Source organism: Myodes glareolus, chromosome X, assembly GCF_982192425.1.
Source record: "Myodes glareolus chromosome X, mMyoGla1.1, whole genome shotgun sequence".
Taxonomy (NCBI): Eukaryota; Metazoa; Chordata; class Mammalia; order Rodentia; family Cricetidae; genus Myodes; species Myodes glareolus.
In genome coordinates this window covers 35,741,965-35,764,507 of record NC_142053.1, presented here as the reverse complement: position 1 = coordinate 35,764,507, position 22,543 = coordinate 35,741,965, and the positions used below count along the sequence as shown (strand labels likewise).

General features: G+C 35.9%; 1 pseudogene; it reads left to right on the top strand.

The window, feature by feature from the left end:
* Window positions 1-18,346: 18,346 nt before the first annotated feature.
* LOC125403686 (SH2B adapter protein 1 pseudogene) lies at window positions 18,347-20,492 on the top strand (annotated as a pseudogene).
* Window positions 20,493-22,543: the final 2,051 nt, after the last annotated feature.

Genomic DNA, 22,543 nt, shown 5'->3' with positions numbered 1-22,543 from the left:
CCCCCTTCAGTCCCAAGAGAGGGCAGGGCACCTCACCCTGTGGGAAGTCCAAGGCCCTCCTCCCTCCATCTAGGTGCAGGAATGTGTTTCTCTGATGTCTTTCTCAGCCCTTTTATCATTTGTGTATAGGAGGGATACTATTTTTTTTAATTGATCTTGTATCCTGCCACATTACTGAAGGTGTTTATCACCTGTATGTGTTCATGGGTAGAATTTGGGGGGGGTCACTTATATATACCATCATATCATCTGCAAATAGTGGAAGCTTGTTTTCTTCTTTTCCAGTTTGTATTCCCTTGATCTGCTTTTGTTTTCTTATTGCTCTAGCTAGAACTTTGAGTACTATATTGAATAGATATGGAGAGAGTAGACAGCCTTATCTTGATCCTCATTTTAGTGAAATTAATTTGTGTTTCTCTCCATTTAATTTTATGTTGACTGTTGGCTTGCTGTATATTACGTTCCTTATGTTTGGATACATTTCTTGTATCCCTGATCTCTCCAAAGGGATGTTGGATTTTGTCAAAGTCTTTTTCAGCATATAATGAGATAACCATATGTTTTTTCTTTCAGTTTATTTATACGTTGGATTACATTGACAGATTTTCATGTGAGGAACTATCTTTGCATTTCTGTAATGAAGCCAACTTATCATGGTGGATGACTTTTTTTTTATTTGATGTGTTCTTGGATTCAGTTTGCCAGCATTTTATTGAGCATTTCTCACTGATGTTTATGAGGGAGATTGTTCTGTTGTTCTCTATTTTAGATGAGTCTTTGTGTAGTTTGGGTATCAGAATAACTATATCCTCATAAAAAGAGTTTGGCAATGTTTCTTTTTTGTCTGCTGTGTAGAACATTTTTAGGAATCTAGGTGTTAGTTCTTCTTTGAAGTTCGTTTAGAATTCTGCAGTCAAGACCATGATGGGTATACCCACAGAAACAATTTACCTGAGCTAGTAGTAGCTCACTGATTTTGGACTGACAGCAGATAAACCTGTGTAGGACCAAACTAGTCCCTATGAATGTAGGTGACAGCTGTCTGGCTTGGGCAGTCTTTGGGACCACTGGCAGTGTGACAAGAATTTATCCCTAGTGCTTGAACTGACTTTTTGGAGCCTATCCTTTATGAACAGATACCTTGCTCAGCCTAAAGATGGTGAGGGGCCCATGGTCTTTTCTCAATGTTATGTGTTAGACTTTGTTGACTCCCCATGGGAATCCTTACCCTTCCTGAAGAGTAGATAGGGGTTGGGTGGGTGGAAGGTTGAGAGATCAGAAGTAGGGGAGGGAGTGACAACTGTGATAGGTATGTAAAATGTGAAAAAATTACTCTAAAAATAAATTTAAAAAGCTAATGCCTTATGTAGTTTTTTCTTTTTGTTTATAGTTGTATTTATTGGCTGTAATTCCTTCATAATTTATTACTGATAACTTCCTTATACCAACGTTATAGACACATGTTCAGGAGGAATTTTTACTGAAAATGATTAAAAAATAATAATAGAAAACCCAAAGAGTTAGAATTCAACATATAATTGCCTGTTGTTTCTTTTTGGCAGCTGAGAAATTTGTAGTGACAATCATTTATACTCAGGGACCCTGGCAGCATTGGATAATAATGTATCACTGGCTCTTACTGTGGATCAACCATTCTTGGTAACTAATGATAAAACTGGGATACAGGAGCCAGATGATGGTGATTTACACCTTTAGTCATAGCACTCATGAGGCAGAAGCAGGCAGATCTCTGTGAATTCAAGGTCAGAGATAGCTACAGGACAGCTAATGTTGTTAAAGAGAGAAACTTTGTCTTGAAAACAACAACAACAACAACAAAACTGCAATGAGGATTGAAAGAAATGCTTCCATTGCTATCAGGTGACTCCATAGAAGAGTTAGGTAGTTAAAATATTTACCAGTAAAGGTTAAAATTGTCCTCTTCTCCCAAAGGTGTGTATATTTATCTAGAAATCAGAACCTATTTTGTTTTGTGTTGTTTCTCATTTCTTTTACCCCTTCTGTCACAGAGATAGCTGAATTTAAACTGTTACTAATCTCTCAGGAAGTGAATATATATTATATTTTGCATGTGACTTTGAAAAGTAAAATTTATCATTTAAGTATAAAGGTATCAGTGTTAAGAAATATAGCACTAGGAATATTATTGCTTATTCTTAACTTAGACATTTGTATACCCAGTAAATAAAGCTCAACTCTTTCTTATTCAAACCAGAACCAAAGACTCAGTGCAATGTTTAAATACTGTACAAAGACAAATCCTTTTTGTTTTTTATTTAGTTATTTCAGTTCTTGACATTATCAAATATAGCTTCTTTTTAATTTTTCCCAGAGTATATTCTATTTTTATATTTATTTTATTTTTTCCAGAGTAAGGAGTGCCTTCTAACATAAAATAAATTTACTAATTTATAGTACTACTATATTTACTATAATTTTATCCCTCTTCTCTTGTATGTATTTTTATTATAGTGCTGCTTTCTGCTACCGCTGCACCTAATGTGATAGGTAAAAGTGAAGAAGTATTAGTAACTTATCACACACTCTTTTCAGTAACTACAAACACTTTGATATTTTGAAATCAATTAACCATCTGCTCTATCTAATGTACCACATGTGTCTTTAAATACTGAAATTTGCAAACACAACTGTAAAGTATATAATCCAAAAAGGTCCTGGAAACACAATTCTACAAATGCTATCAATATCTTGTGAGTCCAGCTCACAAAACTATCTTTCAGAGTTCAGGTCAAGTGCTACAATGAAAGGAATTTAGAAAATTTCTAGTGTGAGGAGTTATGGAATGAACTCACATAGTTGCTATTCATTATTTTTCTGCGGGCTCTAACTCTTCTTTTGTTACTTTCAGTTTTCTTTGTTTCAATTCTGTTCCAGTTCTCTGTGCTTCTCTGTTCACCTAACCTAAAAACACTTTTTTCTTCCTTCCTTCCTTCCTTGCTTCCTTCCTTCCTTCTTCCCTTCCTTCCTTCCTTCCTTCCTTCCTTCCTTCCTTCCTTCCTTCCTTCCTTCTTTCCTTCCTTTCTTTCTTTCTTTATTACTTTTTTTTTACAGGAGACTGAAGCAATAATAAAAAAAATTACAAGAGTTACAACTCATTGGTCAAAAGCACTTCCTTTGGGTGAACGATAAGGGCAGAGCCCTTTACCATGGCTATACCAAGTTTCAAGGTACTGGAGTAAGACTGTGACCAGTGGGTGGAGTCATAGTGCTCAAGGAGATAAGCTTTGAGGCATAGTCTTTATCAGTCAATCTTGGCAAGCTGAGAATTGGCATAATTTTTTAGGCTGCTTTCTGTAAATAACCTTGCTTAGACATTTAAGAGTCTGATCTTGTGCATAATTGTAAAGTTTTAAGCTTATTATCCATTCACAAAAACCTTTAGTCTAGTTTGAAATTGGTCTGAGGTAAAAATGAGCTGTGTGCACTTTGTCTTAGACTGAGGAGAAAATTTATTTTCTTGTGTTACTCTGAGTAAAAGGAACAAACAGACTTTAAGGGTCTTACAGCCTCGTGAAATAATAGATCTAGTTATAAAACATATCCTAGTGTGATTTCTTTTTTTTCCTTTTTTTGTTAGTTTTTTTGAGACACAGTTTCTCTGTTTGACATGTACAGCCCTGGCTGCCCTAGATCTTGCTCTCTAGGCCAGGCTAGCCTTGAACTCGTAGAGATTCTCCTGGCCCTGCCTCCAGGAGTGCTGGGATTAAAGGTGTATACCGCCATGGCTTGGCTTTTTTGGTCTAGTTTATTTTCTACATTTCAAAATTATACAGTTTAATAAAATGTTATTTCCTGACCATCCACAAACATATGTATGCCCAGTATATGGAATATTTTCATGAGATAAAGACACGAACAGTGGAAAAACGCCCAAAGCTGTTCTTATTGAAGAAATGAAGTGACTCATGAGAGAAATTATAGAGAGAGACAAACTGTTTTCTATAGTCACCAACCCCACAGCCATGCCAAGTGGAGTTCCCCATGTGAGAATTGCTCATCTGGCTGGTCAGCCTGTTGAATATTAGTTGTCACCTGCTATATAATCCTATGGCCTCAGACAAAATGTGTCATGAGGAAATACTTTAAATTGTCACCTGCAATAACACTTAACGAATGTTAATAGGAGTCATCAAAATGACCAAGTAAAAGCAAATGGTAGGTGGATGTTTTTCTCCTACCTGTCGGTTCACAAATAATCACTCAAAGGCTTATATTAAATGTAAATGCATGAACAATAGCTAAGGCTTATTACTAACTAACTCTAACACATAAATTAACCCATATACATTATTTATACTCTGTCATGTGGAAGTATCTTTATTAGCATGCACATTCATCTCTTGCTCTCATCATCCTTAGTTTGGTTGCTCTGCCTACAATTCCTGCCTGGCTACAGGCCAATCTATTTCATTAAACCAACGTGAGTGACAAATCTTTACAGTGTACAAGAGGATTATTCCATGGCAGCCAGATACTTCTCAACAATCTCAGCTGATAAAAACCCTGGAAGTTTAATTCACTTTATTGTTTAATTTTTTTTAAAATATATGGTACAGAAAATACATTATACATGTTATAAATATTTAACCAGTACATAGAAAGGAAAAAAAAACAAATAGATCAAGTTCATGTAGTTTAGAATTAGAGGAGCCAAAACTCACATACAAAGATGGTTAATTAAGTACTCAATGTGTAAGAGATATTTCTTCTCCCTCCATTGTTATAATTGTGAAAGAAATTTTCCACAAAACTTAAGGACAATTATAACTTAAAAAACCTTCAAAATCAATCACCTTCATAATTTGTCTGTTCATATTAATATATTTGAAAATCTGTTTACTGTGAGCAGTGTTGAACCTGGGAAATTTTTGAGAAAATTAACTACATATATTAGTTTTCAGAACTTTTATCATTAAAGAGTATATGATTTTGACAAAGGCATATCTGCATTAAATGAGGTGATCATGTAGGTTTGCCTTTAATTTCATTTTATTAGTGGATTACAATTATCAATATATGTATATTGAATCATCCCTGCATCTCTGGGTTGAAGCCTATTTGATCATGGTGGATGATCTTTTTGGAGTGTTCTTAGATTCAGTTTGCAAATATATATTGAGATTTTTGCATCTGTGTTGTTAATAGAAGTTGGACTATAATTGTTTTTCTTATTTACATCTTTATGTGGTGTGTAATTTCAATATCAGGGTAACTGTGGACTTTTAAAAAGAATTGAGTAAAGAATTGAGATTTCTTTTTCCGTTTCTATTTGTAGAATGTTGGCATTAACTTTTCATTTTGGAGTATGTGATAGAATTTTGTCCTAAAATCATCTTGCCTTCAACTTTTTTTGCTTAGAAGACGTTTAGCTACTTGTTCTATTTCATTAGATATTATAGGCCCCTATATATTGCTCATGTGATACTGATTTAACTTTGGTTTTTGATATATATTAAAAAATTATCCATTTTTTTTTTACTTTGACTCTTTAGGAGGCTTGCCACTCAGCTTCTAAATAAATCAACGGAAACTTATTCTTTCCTTTGAATGATCAACCTTAGCTTGGCTTGCTTCTTGCCAGCTTTCATTAACTTAAATTATCCCATCTACATTTTGTCTCTGGGATTTTATCATTCTCTATTATTTTTTATAACTTTTATTTCTTTCTTATTACATGTCTGACTGTATGGCTGAGTGGCTGGCCCCTAGAATCCTTCTCGCCTCCTTTTCTCATTCCTTGATCCTCTCCTTCCAGATTTCTCCTTCTATTTATTCTCTTTCTCCCAGCCATGCCCAACATTTCTCCTGCCTTGTTATTGGCCATTCAGCTTTTTATTAGACCAATCACATGTTTTAGACAGTCAAAGTAACACAGCATCATAGAGTTAAACAAATTCAGCGTTAAAGAATGCAACACATCTTTGCATCATTAAACAAATGTTCCACAGCATAAACAAATGTTAACACATCTTAAAATAATATTCTATAACATATTTCTTTGAAATTTTTCCAATTGGTAGATTACAGGATTGATGTGGGATTTTCCTCTGTATGCTATGGATATGTTTTATAACCATTGGTTAATAAAAAAGCTGCTTTGGGCCTATAGCAGGGCAGAATATAGCCAGGCAGGAAATTTGAACAGAGATATAAAGTAGGCAGAGTCATTCTTTGTAAATTCGTTTTAATTTTATTGATTTCATGTCTACATTTCTTGTCTGCATCTGATTATTTCTTACCATTTACAACTTTTGAGTATTATGTTTTTTTGTGTTCTAGAACTTTCTTATATGGCATTAAGCTACTAGTATTAATTTATATTTTTTATATAGGCATGTAGTGATATGAACTTCTGCCTTAGAACAAATTACTTTGTGTACTATAAGACTTTTGTATGTTGTGTTTTCATTTTCATTAAATTCTATAAAGTTTTTGAATTAATTTCTTAGTTTGTTTCTTGAATCATTTTTTTAACTCAGTAATGAGTTGTTCAGTTTCCAGGAGTTGGTGAACTTTCTTCGGTTTCTATTGTTTTTGGTAATCTGTGGTGGTCAGACAGAATGCAGGGGGTTATTTCAATTTCTTTTATTTGTTGAAACTTTCTTAGGGTTTGCATATAGCACAAATTTTGGATAAAGTTCTATGAGTGGTTGAGAAAGAGGTATATTCTTTTCTATTTGGGTGAAATGTTCTGTAGGCCTATTAGGTCCACTTGGTTTATGATGTTATTTAGATCTAGCATTTCTCAGTTTAATTTGTGTTGCAATTACCTCTCTATTAGTAAGAATGGAATATTGGAGTAACCCACTATCACTATGTAAAGCAATATGTGATTTTAGTTGTTATATTCATTTTATGACTTTCAATGTCTTTGAGTTTGTTTCATGGATATTTAGAATTAAAATATACTCTTGGTGGATTTTTCCTTTGATGAGTATGTAGTGTCCTTCCCTATCTTTTCGTATTAACTTTGGTTTGATGTCTATTTTTTTTAGATATTAAAATCACTGTCCTAGTGTTCTTCTTGAGTCCATTTTTTTGGAGCATCTTTTTCCAACCTTTTATCCTGAGATGATATCTATCTTTGATGTTAAGATATGTTTCCTAGATACAGCAGAAGTATGACTCTTGTCATATAAAACAGCAGGCCGTTTGTTCTTCTCAGCTGCCCAGAACCAAAATAATCACACAGAAAACTATATTAATTAAATCACTGCTTTGACAATTAGCTCTAGTTTCTTATTGACTAAGTCTTACATATTAATTTAACCCATATCCATTAATCTGTGTATTGCCATGTGGCTGTGGCTTACCAGGTAAAGTTATGGTGTGTCTGTCTCCAGCAGGGCTACATGGTTTCTCTTTGACTCAGCCCTTCTTTTTTCCAGCATTCAGTTTAGTTTTCCCCACCCACCTCTATTCCTTATGCAGCCCTAAGACAGTTTTGTTTAGTAACCAATGGCAGTCATAACATACAGAGGGAAATCCCATATCAGTCATAATCCAATCTATCAGTATGACCTTTTTATTAGGGAAATTAGAGCATTTTTATTGAAGTGTTAGTGAGTAGTTTTTATCAATTCCCACTATTTTGTCGTGGTGGTGTATGATTTTTCCACCCTTTGGATTTAGTCTGAAATCATTTATTCCTTGTGTTTTCTATGGTGTGATTAAAATGTCTATTCTGATAATGAATTCATCTAAATAATTTTATTTCAGATATTTAATATTTTACTCAAAAAATCCACTTGAGTTATTTTTATTTTTAATAAATAGTACTAGTTTCAAAGAACACCTAGAGGGCAGATATGTTGGCTGTTTTAACCATTTTTCCGATAATTGTAACATCTTACAGTTGAGATCTGATTGTTTTCTCCTTATAAATTTATCAATTCAGTGAGTGTTGTTAAAAATATTGTTATTTGTAATTGTTATCTCTATATTTATTTGTATGATTTTATGTGTGTCATAGGATCTGCAGAAGAAATAGCATGTACTTAAAACTACTGAGCCATTTCTTCAGTCCCACTATGGACATGGTTGTTTTATGTTTTGAGATTCTGATGATTATAAAATATTTTGGGAAAAGATGTTTATCATTTAGAAATAAATTTTCCCTATTGGATGTACTCTGTGATTTCTCCTTGAGGCTACCGTTTTATTGTGGGATTACTATGAGATCTGAATAGCTCTGACTATAATACATCCAAAAGCCAAATCTCCACTCTACTTTCTTGGATTTGTTCCACACAGAGGCACCAAGAGGTGAGTATGGAATCTTTATCAATTTATGCATAGGATACTGGGATCTATTTTTCCAATTTTCTCATTTCTCAGATCTTTCCCAGATTATTCTGTTTCAATAGTCCTGTTTTCTGCTTTTCTGGTCCGAGAAAGAGTTCCTTCCACTTCAGCCACCTGCAGTTTTGCAGTTTTATAGTGAATCATTTTTGGCTCGAGGAGAAGCAGAGAGAATAAATTCAAAACAAAAGACACAAACAAAAACTCAGAGAGATTGCTTTGACATTCTTTGCAGAACAGAGGTTCCCTTTTCTTTTTCTAGTTATTCTAACCATAGACAGTTACTACCAAACAGCAGTGTGACTGAGCAGTGAATCTTGGCCTCAGGAGAGAAAAACAAAACAAAACAAAAAACACACAGAAAGGAACCCCTACCTCATTCCCAGCCTTTGGCTGAAAGGATACTTTTTACTTTGCTGGAATTTGATGATTTTTTTTTAAAAAATATTGGCTGCTTTCACTTGCATCATAATTCCTCAACATGGCTGGTCAAACATGTAGTTAAAGGGGAAAAACAAACTAACCACATTTTTGTTGTTGCACATTTTGTACCTCCCCTACAGTCTATCAGCTATTATTTCCATTTCAAACTTTGTATAATGTTTTCAAATATATTATCACAGCTTTAATTAGAGCTAATTTTATGTTAGATAACTGTAGGTTTACTTTCCCTCATCTAAACCTAAGGTTTTTCTTGATTTAAAATTGAATCTGTAATCAACATGTAAAACAAGTATAAGCTCTCTAATTTCAACTTTGGGTCACTTTTCTAGTTATTCATGCTTTAATAAGATCTCACAGAATGTCAAGAAAGCCATGAGGGTTTGAACCCAGGTGTTCTGATTTCAAATAATTTCCCATATACATATAGAGAGGAAAATAAATATACCTTAAATCACATTAGAATAAATACAGCAAATGCACAGTTTTTAATGAATAATAAAAGAGTACTGTATAAGCATAGAAACTGTACCTGAGAAGAAATATGCATACTGAGTTTCTGGACAAAAGTCATCAATCCAAACTAATTCTAATCTACAAAATGCCATGAAGTTCTGAGTTTCTTATTCAATAATTTAGCAAATAATTCTGTTCTCTTGTATAGTCACAATTTCTTGGAAACGTGAATTATCTCATCATAAAATTAAGTTTTCTTCTCTACTCCATCCTCTCCCTATTTTCTAACCTCTCTTCTTCTACTGACCTAAATTCAGTCCACAGGGAAATATGAGAATCCTTAAGTTTCATTCCAACTTCAGAGTACATTTTCTTGGCAGAAAACTAAAACTCTTGTTTATGTGGAAAATCATTTAGCCAAAAGAATATCCCTGACCCACTTTACTAAACCATGCTTCTTTTATGATTATGTACTTGAATGACTAATTTCTGTGAGTTAATATCTAGGAATAATCCATGAAAGAGTTCTTTTTATTTTAACCTGATATTTACAGTAATCAATCTTAGTAAATTGAAATATTTTAAGAAATGTAGAGTTCTAGAAAACTATATAAAATATTATCCCACTGTTTCATGAACTACCACATAAGTGAATAACTAGAAACCCAATATTTGAGTTAAGAGCTAGAATCATTTGATTTTAATGTTTGTTTTGAAACTGACTTGATATTTCAGTACTATTTCATAAGCAGAACATCATTTAAATTACATGTCATTAATTTATACACTTCAAAAGTAAATGTGCATTTGCAGGAAATGGAACATCTATACATGATTGCATTCATAGGCTTACAAGCCAAGTGAGTGAATAAATAACTTGCTTTGCCACACAAATTTCTTCTTTCAGAATTATTTTCCCAATATTAAATTAAAATGTAGTAAAGAGAAATATTATCATCTTATTTCATGAATGTTCTATAAAAATAGAAATAAAACACTTATAAATCAACAACCCTGTATATTTTAAGCTTCCTTACAGTGAGAATGTACATACTTACCAACTAATTTCTTAAGTTAGCATATAAAAGGAAATTGAATTGCAGCGTTTATACTTAATTCTTCAGCCCCACACTGCCCTTCTCCATCTCTCCTCTCCCACAAGTTCTTATTTTAATTTTAATTTTCTTTTATTTGGCTTTTAATTAAAATATAACTACAACAATGAATGTTCTCTTTCCTGGGGAAGAACAATTCCTGTGTCCAGCTTTCCTCCATCATCACAGTTCTTTGTGTAGAGATGAGGTCTTGTGGACTTTCCCCATTCACACTGGCATGTTCACTGGTGTCCTCCTTTGGTGTTTACATTTGGGTGTTCACAGTAGTAAAATATTATAAGTGTAGCTGCTGATAATACCAAGAGAATCAGTCTCAAAGTAAACTCCCTGATGATCTAGTTCTTATACTCTTTCTGCCCTCTTCCTCAATGATCATTGAGCCTTCAGTACCTGAGTGTTTTTAGGCACATCCATTAGGATTGGGCTCCACAAGTCTGCATTTTGATCAGTTTTTTTTGTTTTGTTTTGTTATTTGTTGTTGTTGTTGTTATAGTGGCCTCAGACTATTGCAAAGAGAAGTTTCCTTGATGAGAGAAATACTATGCTTAAATGTGGGTATAAGAACAAAAGTTTATGAATTTTTATTAGGGTTTATTGTGGATTAGCTAAATGATCAGTCCTGGAAACATGCACACAAGTAACATGGAGACTGAACAGGCTATATTGAGGAATATATACGTATGTATGTATTTACATGCAATAATGATTAATGAAAAAGAGGCCATTAATTTGAATAAGAGTGAAGAGGGCTATATAGGAGAGTTTGGAAGGAGAAAAGAAAGTAATGTTGTCATGTTATATTCTCAAAATAAAATATACACTATTTTCCTCTCTCTCTTCTCCCTCCAAACTTCCAAACCTGCTCATGTATCCCACATTGCTCCCTCTTGAAATCATGGCCTCTTCTTTATTTTTATTCTCTATATCTCTCTTTCTGTCTCTCTTTCACACATACTGTTAAATAAATAGATATAACATTTTAGTCCATTTTGTTTTGTTTGTATATATATGATTTCAGGACTGACCATAATAACCAATTAGAGAGTTCTTCTTTGGGGAAGATAATTTTTCCTGTTTTCAGCATTCCTCAGTTCCCTGTAGTTCATTGTCTGGGGCACCATGAGATTTACCTCTTCTGTAAGTTTACATCTCTGTTTTGTTTTGGTTTAGTTTTAGCAATGTCCTTGTTTAGTTTATGCTTAGACTGACACATGACTGAGATATCATAAGTGAAGCTTCACTGTCATTTTCTACAAGATACAATCTTATAATAACTTTCTTTGTTATCAGCCTGTTACAATATTTCCACCCCTCTTCCAAAATGTTCCTGAGCCTTAGGTGAAGGAATTTTATTGTGACATAGCAATTGAGGATAGAGATTCCCTGATCCACTGATCACTGCATTATGTAAAGTTGTGTAATGCTCTCCTTTTATTTTTCCGCAAAGTGATTCTTTTTGGTAGTTATCTCTAGCTATAAGGATAGATATTAGGAATTATGCTGATCTACTAAAATGGTGCTAGTCATTTCTCTGAGATCCTTAACCTCATTAGTTCTGGGTGGTTGGCTAGTTTTCCAGTATCAGATATGATTTACCCCCCAGTTAAGCACTGCCCCACTACATAAGGAATATCTAGCTGATACTGGGTAGTTTTGATGAAACAGAACTATTCCCATTAGTAAAATGTGAGGTTATAGATAATGATGCAGATGTTCTATCTTTAATTTATTTAAAATATCTTTTTCTTCACTAAAGAGGAGAGCATATGTGTCAAATATAGATTCTGTAAAACAATTTTCCTTTTTGGTTATCATAATATATTGCAGTTAATATTTGAATACATAACTTTGAAAAGGAGTCTTTTGGAGCATTTTATTTTAATTAATTAGGGTCCAGAATAGTTTGGAATTTATGGTATGTTGATTTCTAGAGAAAATGTAGCATTTTACTATATGAGAAATGAATTTAATTGCTCAAGCTTTAGTAGGTTTCTATAGGGACCTGGATAAGCAAAATTAGTCTTTGAAACTCAGTTTTTGGTTGTCTTTATGCCGCATGAAAACAATTTTAAATACCTTGACTGAAAACCCTAGATATATAATACCTATCAAACTATTCTATTGTGAAAAAAAATCTCATTTCTCCATCTAAAATTACATATGGCTTCACATAATGTTCTTTTCTTTTTTAATGCAGTGAAGATTTTTCCTCCCTCAAAAGAATTTTAATTAGACATTTATCTAAGACAAGATAAGCATAATTTTATACATCCATTAGCTAATATGCATTTAGAAATCTGTGATTAACAGCTTGAAAGTATGCCAGTTCTCCATGCTTCAATTAAATATTCACAAATAAATGTGCAATAGCCTTCTTTAATCTTGATAACTTTTCCCCCTAGAGCTAAATTATTCCCACCTTTTGAAACTAAAAATAGATTAGATATTTTTGTTGTTGATGATGATGTTGTTCTTTTTCATAGAAGATGACAATCACTCCCATTCTTTCTTTTTATATAAAATTCTAGTATAGTTATCTGTATTTTTCCTAGATTTATGCAATGAAACTCTGGTTAATTCTCAACTAATTTTAGTGTATTTCATATTCTTCAGAAGATGGTAACAGAATTGTAAAAGCTATCATAAAATAAAACACCAAGATGTTTTATTATTAAGACGAATATTTTTATTAGGAATCTTAAGGTTTGTTAAATGAATGCTTGAAACATGTGTCTGTGATTTCTAAGAATAGATGTTTTTTCCAATACATGTCATTCATTTCTATTTTCAAACTTTATCCTAACAGTAATTTAAAATAATATGTTTTCATAATTGCATATGATTTCTTTACAGAATTTTACATAGGGGTATCTATTTATTTTCATTGATATTGAATATACTTTATTCTGATGTGATAACATATTGAGTATATTAATGTGCCATATTCTGGAACCAATAAAACCTTCTAGAAATATGGTACTTCCAAATTGTCAAAGTGCTTTTGCATCTATTATTTATTTTTCTTTTCATAATAACAGAGTAGGGTAGTTATAACACATATCTACATAGTTCAAAGATGCAAGAATCAAGATTCTATGACTATTTGAAGAGTTCATTACTGAGTTTATGACATTTGATTTTGTTTTCTACCCATAAGTAATACATGAACATTACCTCATGTGTTCAGTCCCTTGAAAGAAGCAGGAGGGCCTCATTTTTGTATTTAATTCCTTATAGTTGCATCACTTGCTATTGAGCATATTAAATATTTAAGTGTCAGATTATATTCTATTTCCCGTTCAGTTAGGATTGCTCTCTAATAAAGTTGAATTCCCTATTTATAAGCACTGTCTGTATACCTAATAATTCTAATGGTTTAGTTGGTGTATGATAGCAGCTAGAGTTTATAAATAGCCTCTTAGATGAGTTCTTTAATTCTTATCACCCCTTTCTAATTAAAATTATTATATTAAGCATGAATAACCTGTGTAAATCATTACCCAGAAAAAAGGTCAGGTACAAAATTATTTTGCTAATATAAACTATAAATGATCATGTGTGGCAAGTCAAATTTTAGCAAGTGTTTTAATTTTATTTTGGAAACTGCTAATTTCACAAGATGCTATTGCACTTTGCTTAAAATTAATCTGTCAGTATAAGTTTTCATTTTCTCCTAAGGAATTGCTATTAGAGAATATTAGGTCTTATATTACAAAAATGCCTGTCTGAAACTGTGTAGTGCATTGGTGCTCAACCTTTCTAGCTCTGCATCCCTTTAATAAAGTTTCTCATGTTGTTGTGATCCCCTGCTACTTTTATAAATAGTAATGTAAATATGTGTGCCTTTCAACAATCTTAGAGGGCCATTGTGAAAGGGACATTTGATCCCCAAACGGGTTGCCACCCACGGGTTGAGAATTACTGGGGTAGTGTTTTAGTGATCTTTGAGGGAAATCATTATTAAAACATGCCTGTGAATAGATGTTGCAATTGATGAGCACTGTATTAATATTATTTCAGTTTATGGAGATACTTGATTCTACCTGATACTCACTCTTACATTTTCCATGATTTTAATATGCTGTCATGCTCAGTTGAATCCTCTAAGCTTACCTAGAATTCAAAGTATTCATGGATTCAGTGTGAAAACATACTACTGTCGCTTAAGTTACCATTTTCAAACACAAGTATACACTTCTACTGAAGAATACCTATCTTATTCCTTTTCCTTGCCCAGAATCACTAACAAGTGATGGTCTATTCATAATGTAAAAATAAAAAATGAGTTGGGTTTTGTGAAATGGAATACTAATACATTTGAAACATGAACATTGCCATGTGCCTGATGCTGTCCAGGGCTACATGGAGAGTTCCATGACTAACACACACACACACACACACACACACACACACCCCAGAAATTTTAAAATTTTGGATATATTTAACTGCTTCTGTATTCTTTGGGGGGGGGTTCAAGAGGCCAATTTTCTAAACTGAGTTTGCTTTTGTTACTATTAGAGTAAGTTACTTATAAAGTTCTTTGTTGTTTAATAACTCTTAATTGTTCTTTTAGAAAAACTCTCATTGTTTATGGAATTTAGTTATATGCTTTTCATCAGAAAGAGGAAAGAAGTAATACAGTATACTATTAATCAATAGTCTCTATCTCAATGCATATAATTGGACATCTATTTCCATATGTTTGGGAAAAGCCTCCATTTCAGCTATAAAGAAAATAAATCAGAACTTGGGTTTCACACAAGGACTTTAAATATTGTTGTGGCTATGAATTCATAATCTCTTTGCAAAGATATTTGGCAAGATCAAGAAAATGTTGAAATTTTTGCATACAGTAATTCCATGTTAGGAAGTTACTATAGTGGAAAAATTTGCAAATGGATAGAGGTGTTTCATGCATTATTGTTCATATTTATAAGGTAAATGAGAATAGTTAATATTTTAGAATTCCATAAATAATTAATGCTACACATCTGTTATATAATTGCTAATAAAATGTTATCATCTATTCATGGCAGGGAAATACTGAATGTATAGTATTTAAGATGTTAAGAACATAATATTTGTTAGCAGGAAGATATATGCACTTATGAAAATTTAATCACAAAACTAGAAGCTGATTATTTCGTGGGGTTTTTTGAAATGAAGAGAAAATAATTTGCTTCTGTTTTGTTGATATTTCTATTCTTTATAAATTTTAACATATTTTAAAGTCTGATTAATAGCAACAAGTAATCATTATCAAGTACAGTAAACAGAAAACATTTGATACAATGTTCTTTATAAGGATAAAATGTTCCAAAATGAGTTATCATAAAAGAGATATTATCTAAGTATTATGATCTCATGTTTATACATTCTATGCTTCTTCCAGAATTCTCCTAAGAACATTTATTATTTCCAAAGTCATGGTTTGTGTTGAATTGTTGTATGGCAACTTCTCATATTAAAAGTCATCTTCAGTCATCTAATGTGGCAGTTGAACTCCTGTCTCTTAGCTATTTCGCAGGATCCTTGTCATCTACTTCTATGAAGATCTCTGATCTCTAATGTGATATTAGGCATTTTACATACAGTATCATTAACTTTCATAGATCCAAAACGAATGTATTTTTACCATTAATATAAATACAGCAATACTCAAATAGTTTACACACTGCATATAAAATTGAATAGTGTGGCAGAGCTATTGTTTAAAAGTCTGAATTTACTCAATTCTGTCTTAACATTTTTTTCAAATGATAACACATGAGGCAGGGCAATAGTGTAAGCACAAGCAAGAGCTTGCAAACTCACAATGAGTAAGCAAAATTGGCCAAGACAACCTGTCAGTGGATCAAAGGCTTGGTAACAAATAATGGGTGTTCCTAGCCAATCACAGCACACCAGTGTTGACTGCCAGTCTCAAAAGGACCAATCAGAAACGTTTCTGCGGTAACTTAATTTCCCTTGCCCATAAAAGCCCCTGACATTTTTACAATAAAGAATTTCTGCATTGTAATCTCTTGAAGTCTGTGTCGTTGCCACCATGCCTTCTCAACCCTGTCAATCAGGAAACAGGGATTGTACAACAGGTAGTAGCACCAAGCCTGCAAAAACTACAACTGGCATCCGAAGTGGACGGACCTTTTCCTTTTGATCACTTTTTCTGTCCTACTTACCCTCTTTTGGGCATTTTTCTTTCTTGCTTACTGCTCCAGCTGCCATCCCTGTCCTGACTCTCCACCAGCATATTGAATTTGTCCTCTTTTGATGTTGTTGGTGAGTTGATTCCTATTTTCATTATCTAAGTCCTTGGTCAGTTGGGGCTTTCTTTCCTAACTCTACATTTTTTTGCTTTCCTTTTTGTCTTCCTGGTTAGGAACTCTTCATAGTGACTCGGTTCGTCATATATATTTGTCATATTTTATAGTTAGGCTAATCAGGTTCTTTTGATACATAGAGATTATATTTAGTATAGATAGTATAATCTTCAACCTCTTTGAAGAGCTGTGAAAAATGGCCTTTAATCTAACCTAGAGTTCCATGCTAATGAGACACAATCACTCCTGGCAACACCACTCTACTCCCCAGAGAACGTTGAGCACCAAATACACTCCACTTGGAGCTTGTCTTCTTCTTGGCAGAACTGGCCTTTGGGCAAAGAAAAGCCCATACCTCGACCACTGACAGAGTTACAAAGTATCTGTAAATGAATAAAAACAGGATTGTCTTATCCTGCCAAGACTGGATAAGATAGTTCTAAAAAATTTCTTGCCTTTAAAAATGGCATGTCAGTTATGTTAGGCCTTAGCCAAAGTTGTTTGCTTCAACATTACAAATGAGACTTTGGGTGATTGCCCAGAGAGTCTATCTCTGTCATTTGTTGCACATTTTGGAAATTTCTCATTTGTACTTCCTGGTTGCTCAAATAATATTGCTCCCCTACTCAGATTTTTGACGGAGTTGAAGATTAGATAATTGTAGTTATCCTCTTCATGATTTAGCTAAACTCAATTTCAATACATTATTTAGACTTCTTGAAATAAAATTCTTAGTAGAACTTTTGTTTTATGTTTCTTGCTTAATATTGTTTGTTGTTTATAATTTTATAATTGATATCTGTTCCTACTATATATAATTATATTGTGTTTGATTCGATTTTTGTTTAGACAAAAGGGGGAGATGATGGGGAAGCCCAGCCAATCACATTCTGTTTAGGATGTGGCCCCCTGAGGCCAAGAAGAAAGCATAAAGGCATCCAGGTGTGCTCACCCCTTTTTCTTTGTTTCTCTCCTTGCTCCTGGTGTTCCTGAGATCATTGGTCTTGTAAGTTTTCTCTGTTTTTCCAATTATTAAATATATTATTATTTATCTTTGAGCTGGTCTGGTTAATTCTAACTGTCCATCGACTACGCCCATCAAGGGCTGACCACCCAGAAGGTAGAACCAATAAAGGAGCCTCTGATAGGTCCTTTTCAACCAGAGACACAGTGTGAGCATACAGCCGCAGCCTAATAAACCGTGGAAGTCCCTCAGTATAAGCAGGACACTAATCTGTCAACACTACCTTCTCTTCTGTTCTTGTCCTCACATGGGCTCCCTCATAGCCTCAGAGAAACTGATAACTTTTGCCTGGGCCAATCTCAGGGATTGTCTGAAGGCTCTCTTACTTTACTGGGAGTCCCAACTGCTCTTCAGAGTGTGGACTATTGGACTTTCTTTCTTAGTCTCTCTTCTCAACTAATTCAGTTACAAGACCAGCAGTTAAGAGCCATTAGTGTGGTGGCTGATCTTTTAATTTACAGAAAAGCTTTGGTCATTTGACTGTGGTTGAATCCCTTTTCCTTTCTGGGACTGAAGTGTTCTCAGCGGCGGCTCCTTCCACTTTCTTTACCCTGGAGCTAAGCGTGGGGAGTGAAATGCAGTTGTTGTCACACACCCCATATCTTCTGGTCACTTTTTTCTTTGCTGCCACTCCTCATAGGCTCCGCATGGGATCCATCATGAATAGTGTCTCTTCCCCAGAGGATAGGGCTTTTCCTTCCCACCAGCACTGCCACTACCTTTCCCCAACCCCATGTTGGCAAGAATTCTGTGAGTCCCATGCGAGGAGGGCTGCTGCTCTGGATCTTGCCCAGCATGTTTTTCTCTACCTGAACTCCTACCCACAATATACAGAGCCTGGAGCAGAAACTGCCTTTTTTGTCAATTTAATGAGCTATTCCTACAGCACGTCTAAGCTTAGGTGGCCCAGGCCTTGGACTCACTATCCCCAACTGTCTTGGCCCCATTTAGTCCTGGTGTGGAGATTGCACCACCACATGACTTGTCCCTTGAGCTGCAGGATAGGTGGGACCCTGGATGTGTTGGGCCCATCTCCATCTTCTGAGGACCTAGCTGGCCCCTTTCTTCCTTAGTCTCTTCCTTCTCTACAACGTCCTCAAAGCTGAAGGTCAAAAAATACTTTTCTAGCCAGGCGGTGGTGGCGCACGCCTTTAATCCCAGCACTCGGGAGGCAGAGGCAGGCAAATCCCTGTGAGTTCGAGGCCAGCCTGGTCTACAAGAGCTAGTTCCAGGACAGGCACCAAAAACTACAGAGAAACCCTGTCTCGAAAAATCAAAAAACAAAACAAAACAAAAACAACAACAACAACAAAAAAGAAATGCTTTTCTGTCCTTTCAGTGGGTTGCTCAATCAGAAGTTTTGTACGAGGCATCCTGCAGTTGCAAGGGGTTGTAGACTCTTCCTCCCCAGTTAGTCCTTGGAGACCACACCAGGCCCTCCAGTCCTAGGTGAAAACAGCAACTCCAACTCCTTGGTCATGTGGGGATAGTTGGTAGGGTATTGGCTAGTGATGGCACATCCTCTGGGAGAGATGGACTGAGTCGTTGATGGGGAGCCTTGAAAGAGAGAGTAGGAATGGTACAGAGAAAAGGGTTTTATAGGGAGTGAAGAAGCTGGCCCTGACCCAGCAGGAGTGTGTCATAGAGCAGAAGCAGCTGGGATGACCTCAGAAGGAGGAGGGAGCTCAGTGACAGAAGTTTCGCCTACTGCTTCGAAGTGAAGGAGAAGGAGGAGGAGGAAGTCACTTGGAGTTCTTAGTACCACCAAGGCATTCCGGCCTCTACTCAGTTCTACTCAGTTCTACTGTAACTGATGTCTGCACAGCCACTGCCATAGAGATGCCAGATAGGAATAACACCTTTATGGTTAAGGTAGAAGGCTCTTCAGAGTACATTCTGAGAGACAAGTGATGCACTTCATGTAAAGGTCTGGGTGGCTAACATCTACGAGTGCCTAAGCCCAGTATCCTAGCCTGCTATCAGCCACCATTTCATGACCCTTTCCCTGGACCCTGAAATCTCCTTCCTCACAATGAGTAACTCAGACAGCCTGAAATTACCCTGCCTGAATCATTCAGAGAGTCATGCTAGCAAAGATATGATGCTGGGACCCAATGAGAGTAACAATTACCTGTCACAGGGGGCTTATGGAGACCCTTCAGACGGGCTGTCAGTATTCTTCTCCACTAGTTCTGCCTCTATTGCTGCTTTCCAGTTTGACTCAATAGAACTACTTCCTCTGGAATTGCCCCCTTGCATTCCCATTGAGAAGGGGCCCCCAGCAGGGACAGTTCATCACCTCTCAACCTCCTACCCTCCCCTAGATACTCCAGAAACAGCCACAGAGTCGTTCCTATTCCAGAAGGAGTCAGAGGGCACTGAGGGGGATCAGCCCCTCTCAGTATATCCTTGGTTCCATGGCATGCTCTCTCGACTCAAGGATGCCCAGTTAGTGCTGAAAAGAGGAAAACAGCTCCCTGCTGTCTGCCGGGTACATCAGAGTGAGACAAAATGTGGTGAATGTGTCCTCACTTTGAACTTCCAGGGCAGGGCCAAGCACCTGCATTTATCACTCAATGAGGAGGGTCAGTGCCAGGTCCAACATCTGTGGTCCAGTCCATTTTCGATATGCTAGAGTGCTTCTGGGCGCATCTCATACCTGTGGAATCTGGAGGTGCCAGTGATGATGTCCTTTTCAGCTATGTGTCCTCCCAGTGGCAGCAGGGCCAGGAGCAGGCTGGGCACCACAAAGGGGTGTACGAGGGTGACCAATGCTACTCTGATTTTCATTAGTTTGAGCAAGTACTAAGACAATGGGCCATGCAGCTTCAAACTCATTATGATTGGTACTCTCTGTTGAAAGCCATCCTTGACCTCTCAGTTTTACTCCAGTGGTGCTCTGCTTATGATGATGCAACAAGAAGTCAAGTCTATAGAAATTTGCAATGTAGACTTAATGTCACCTTCGACATACTTACTGGCCATGGACAATACACTAATCCTGTATTATAATCCATGTTTGGCCTGCATGCCTACTTCTAACCGCTGTCCAACCTAACCTTCAAGGCTCTCAAACTTTGTATACCCCAGGATGGTGTAGGCTATTTCCGCAATCTTGTCCAGCAGGCTACGGAACCAATTCTTTAATATTTGACCTGTGTTACCAATACTGTTAAAAAGAAAAGGTACGTCCCATCTGGCCCTACAAGGATATCCTTCTTAAACAGCTAACCTGGGAAGGGTTCCACACTGTCACTCATAATGCCATCACAATGGTTAGAGATAAAGATATTCATAAGTGAGTTTTATCTGCCTGTGATATTGGCACATATTACAGGCCCATTTCTACTGTTATGGCTTCTGTCAATGCCTTGGTCAATGCCAAACATGACAAGGAAAATAATTCTGCTTCACTAGACTGTACTTGCTGGGGATGTAGACAGTCTGGACACTTATGTAGGGGTTGTTCTAGAGCTCATCCAAAGACCAAATACTCTAAATGCCAAGAGGGCTATCATTGGGCATGAGACTGTAGAAGTTCCCAGCAGGTCATGATATGAATGATAGACTGAACAATGGCTTCAAACTCCTGGTGCTTGAAGGTAAGTGGTGTGCCTTGGTTTCCAATGGCTAAGGTGAACAGGTTCTCATCAAGTAGACAGATCTCTTTGATTTCAGTAACATAGTAGCTATCATTTAAAAACACAAATTGCCCTAAAACTTTTGTTCTCTCTGTTGAGGTTACTTGGACAGCAGTAGAACCAACCTTAATAGTTTGGTGTCTTTGTCAGTTAGTTTGAGAGCATTGTGGAAGACCTTTAGTTTCTCTTTCAGAGCCAAAGTGCAGCAGGGTGTTTCTGGTACTCATGCTCTGTGTGCTCAGCCAGCTTCCTGGGACAGTCTATGAAAAAAGCTGTTTGCTGCCCTTCAGGACATTTAGAAGCTGCTCGTGGTACTTGATGCGCTCAGTGACCCAGGAATTACAGATAGAGATATATACTGCAGAGACAATATTGTAAGCAAAGCCAGGAAAAACAACAAACCACTTAGAGTGGAAGTCTGTTTTAAAGCAAATGCTAGGTCCAGTATGGGCATGCTGGGTAATCATTTCCCTCAGGACAGATGACGTTCTGCCCTCCCTCTTTTCAAATTAAAAGTAAAAAACGCAACACCATCAAAAAATGTCATCTCCCACGTGGCTATAGCCTTTACAGATGCCAATAAAACTAATTTTGTGTTAATAATAATGGGAGTTAATCACAAGAAAAGGGCCCATATCCAACCAACTCCTGGATCAATACAAGTAGGGGAGTTATGGTGGTCTTTAAGGTATTGGAAATGACCCAATCAGAAGCTATGCAAATTAACTTGACATGAGTCAAGCCGTTGGATTTGTCTACCACTTTCTTTGTTCAAGTATGGCGTCATGTAAAATCCTTGCTATATTCCTCTAAACTTGGTGCATGGTGTCTTATGGGAGGGGTGGTAGTGACTCTAATAATCCTGCTTAAGTGTCTCCTACAGCTAAGATCCTAACAACAGCAGGTAAACAAGGCTAGACTCCAGGTGTTAATGTCTATGGAGCATGCTAGAGCAAAATCTCCAAGGGAGGTGGTCCATGCTTGGCTAACTCAAATACAGGAGGCCATTTAAATCCCTAGTTCTCCTAAAAAGTCTCCCCTTGTTTCTGACTTCTTGGGACCTTCCAGAATTCCAACCCTTCGAGGACTGGTAGTCAAAAATTGGTACAAGCCTGTCCGGTAGGCTAACCTGAGACAGGCACAACCCAAAATGCTGGGGTAACAAATGACGCACACTACTAGCCAATCACAACACATCAGTAG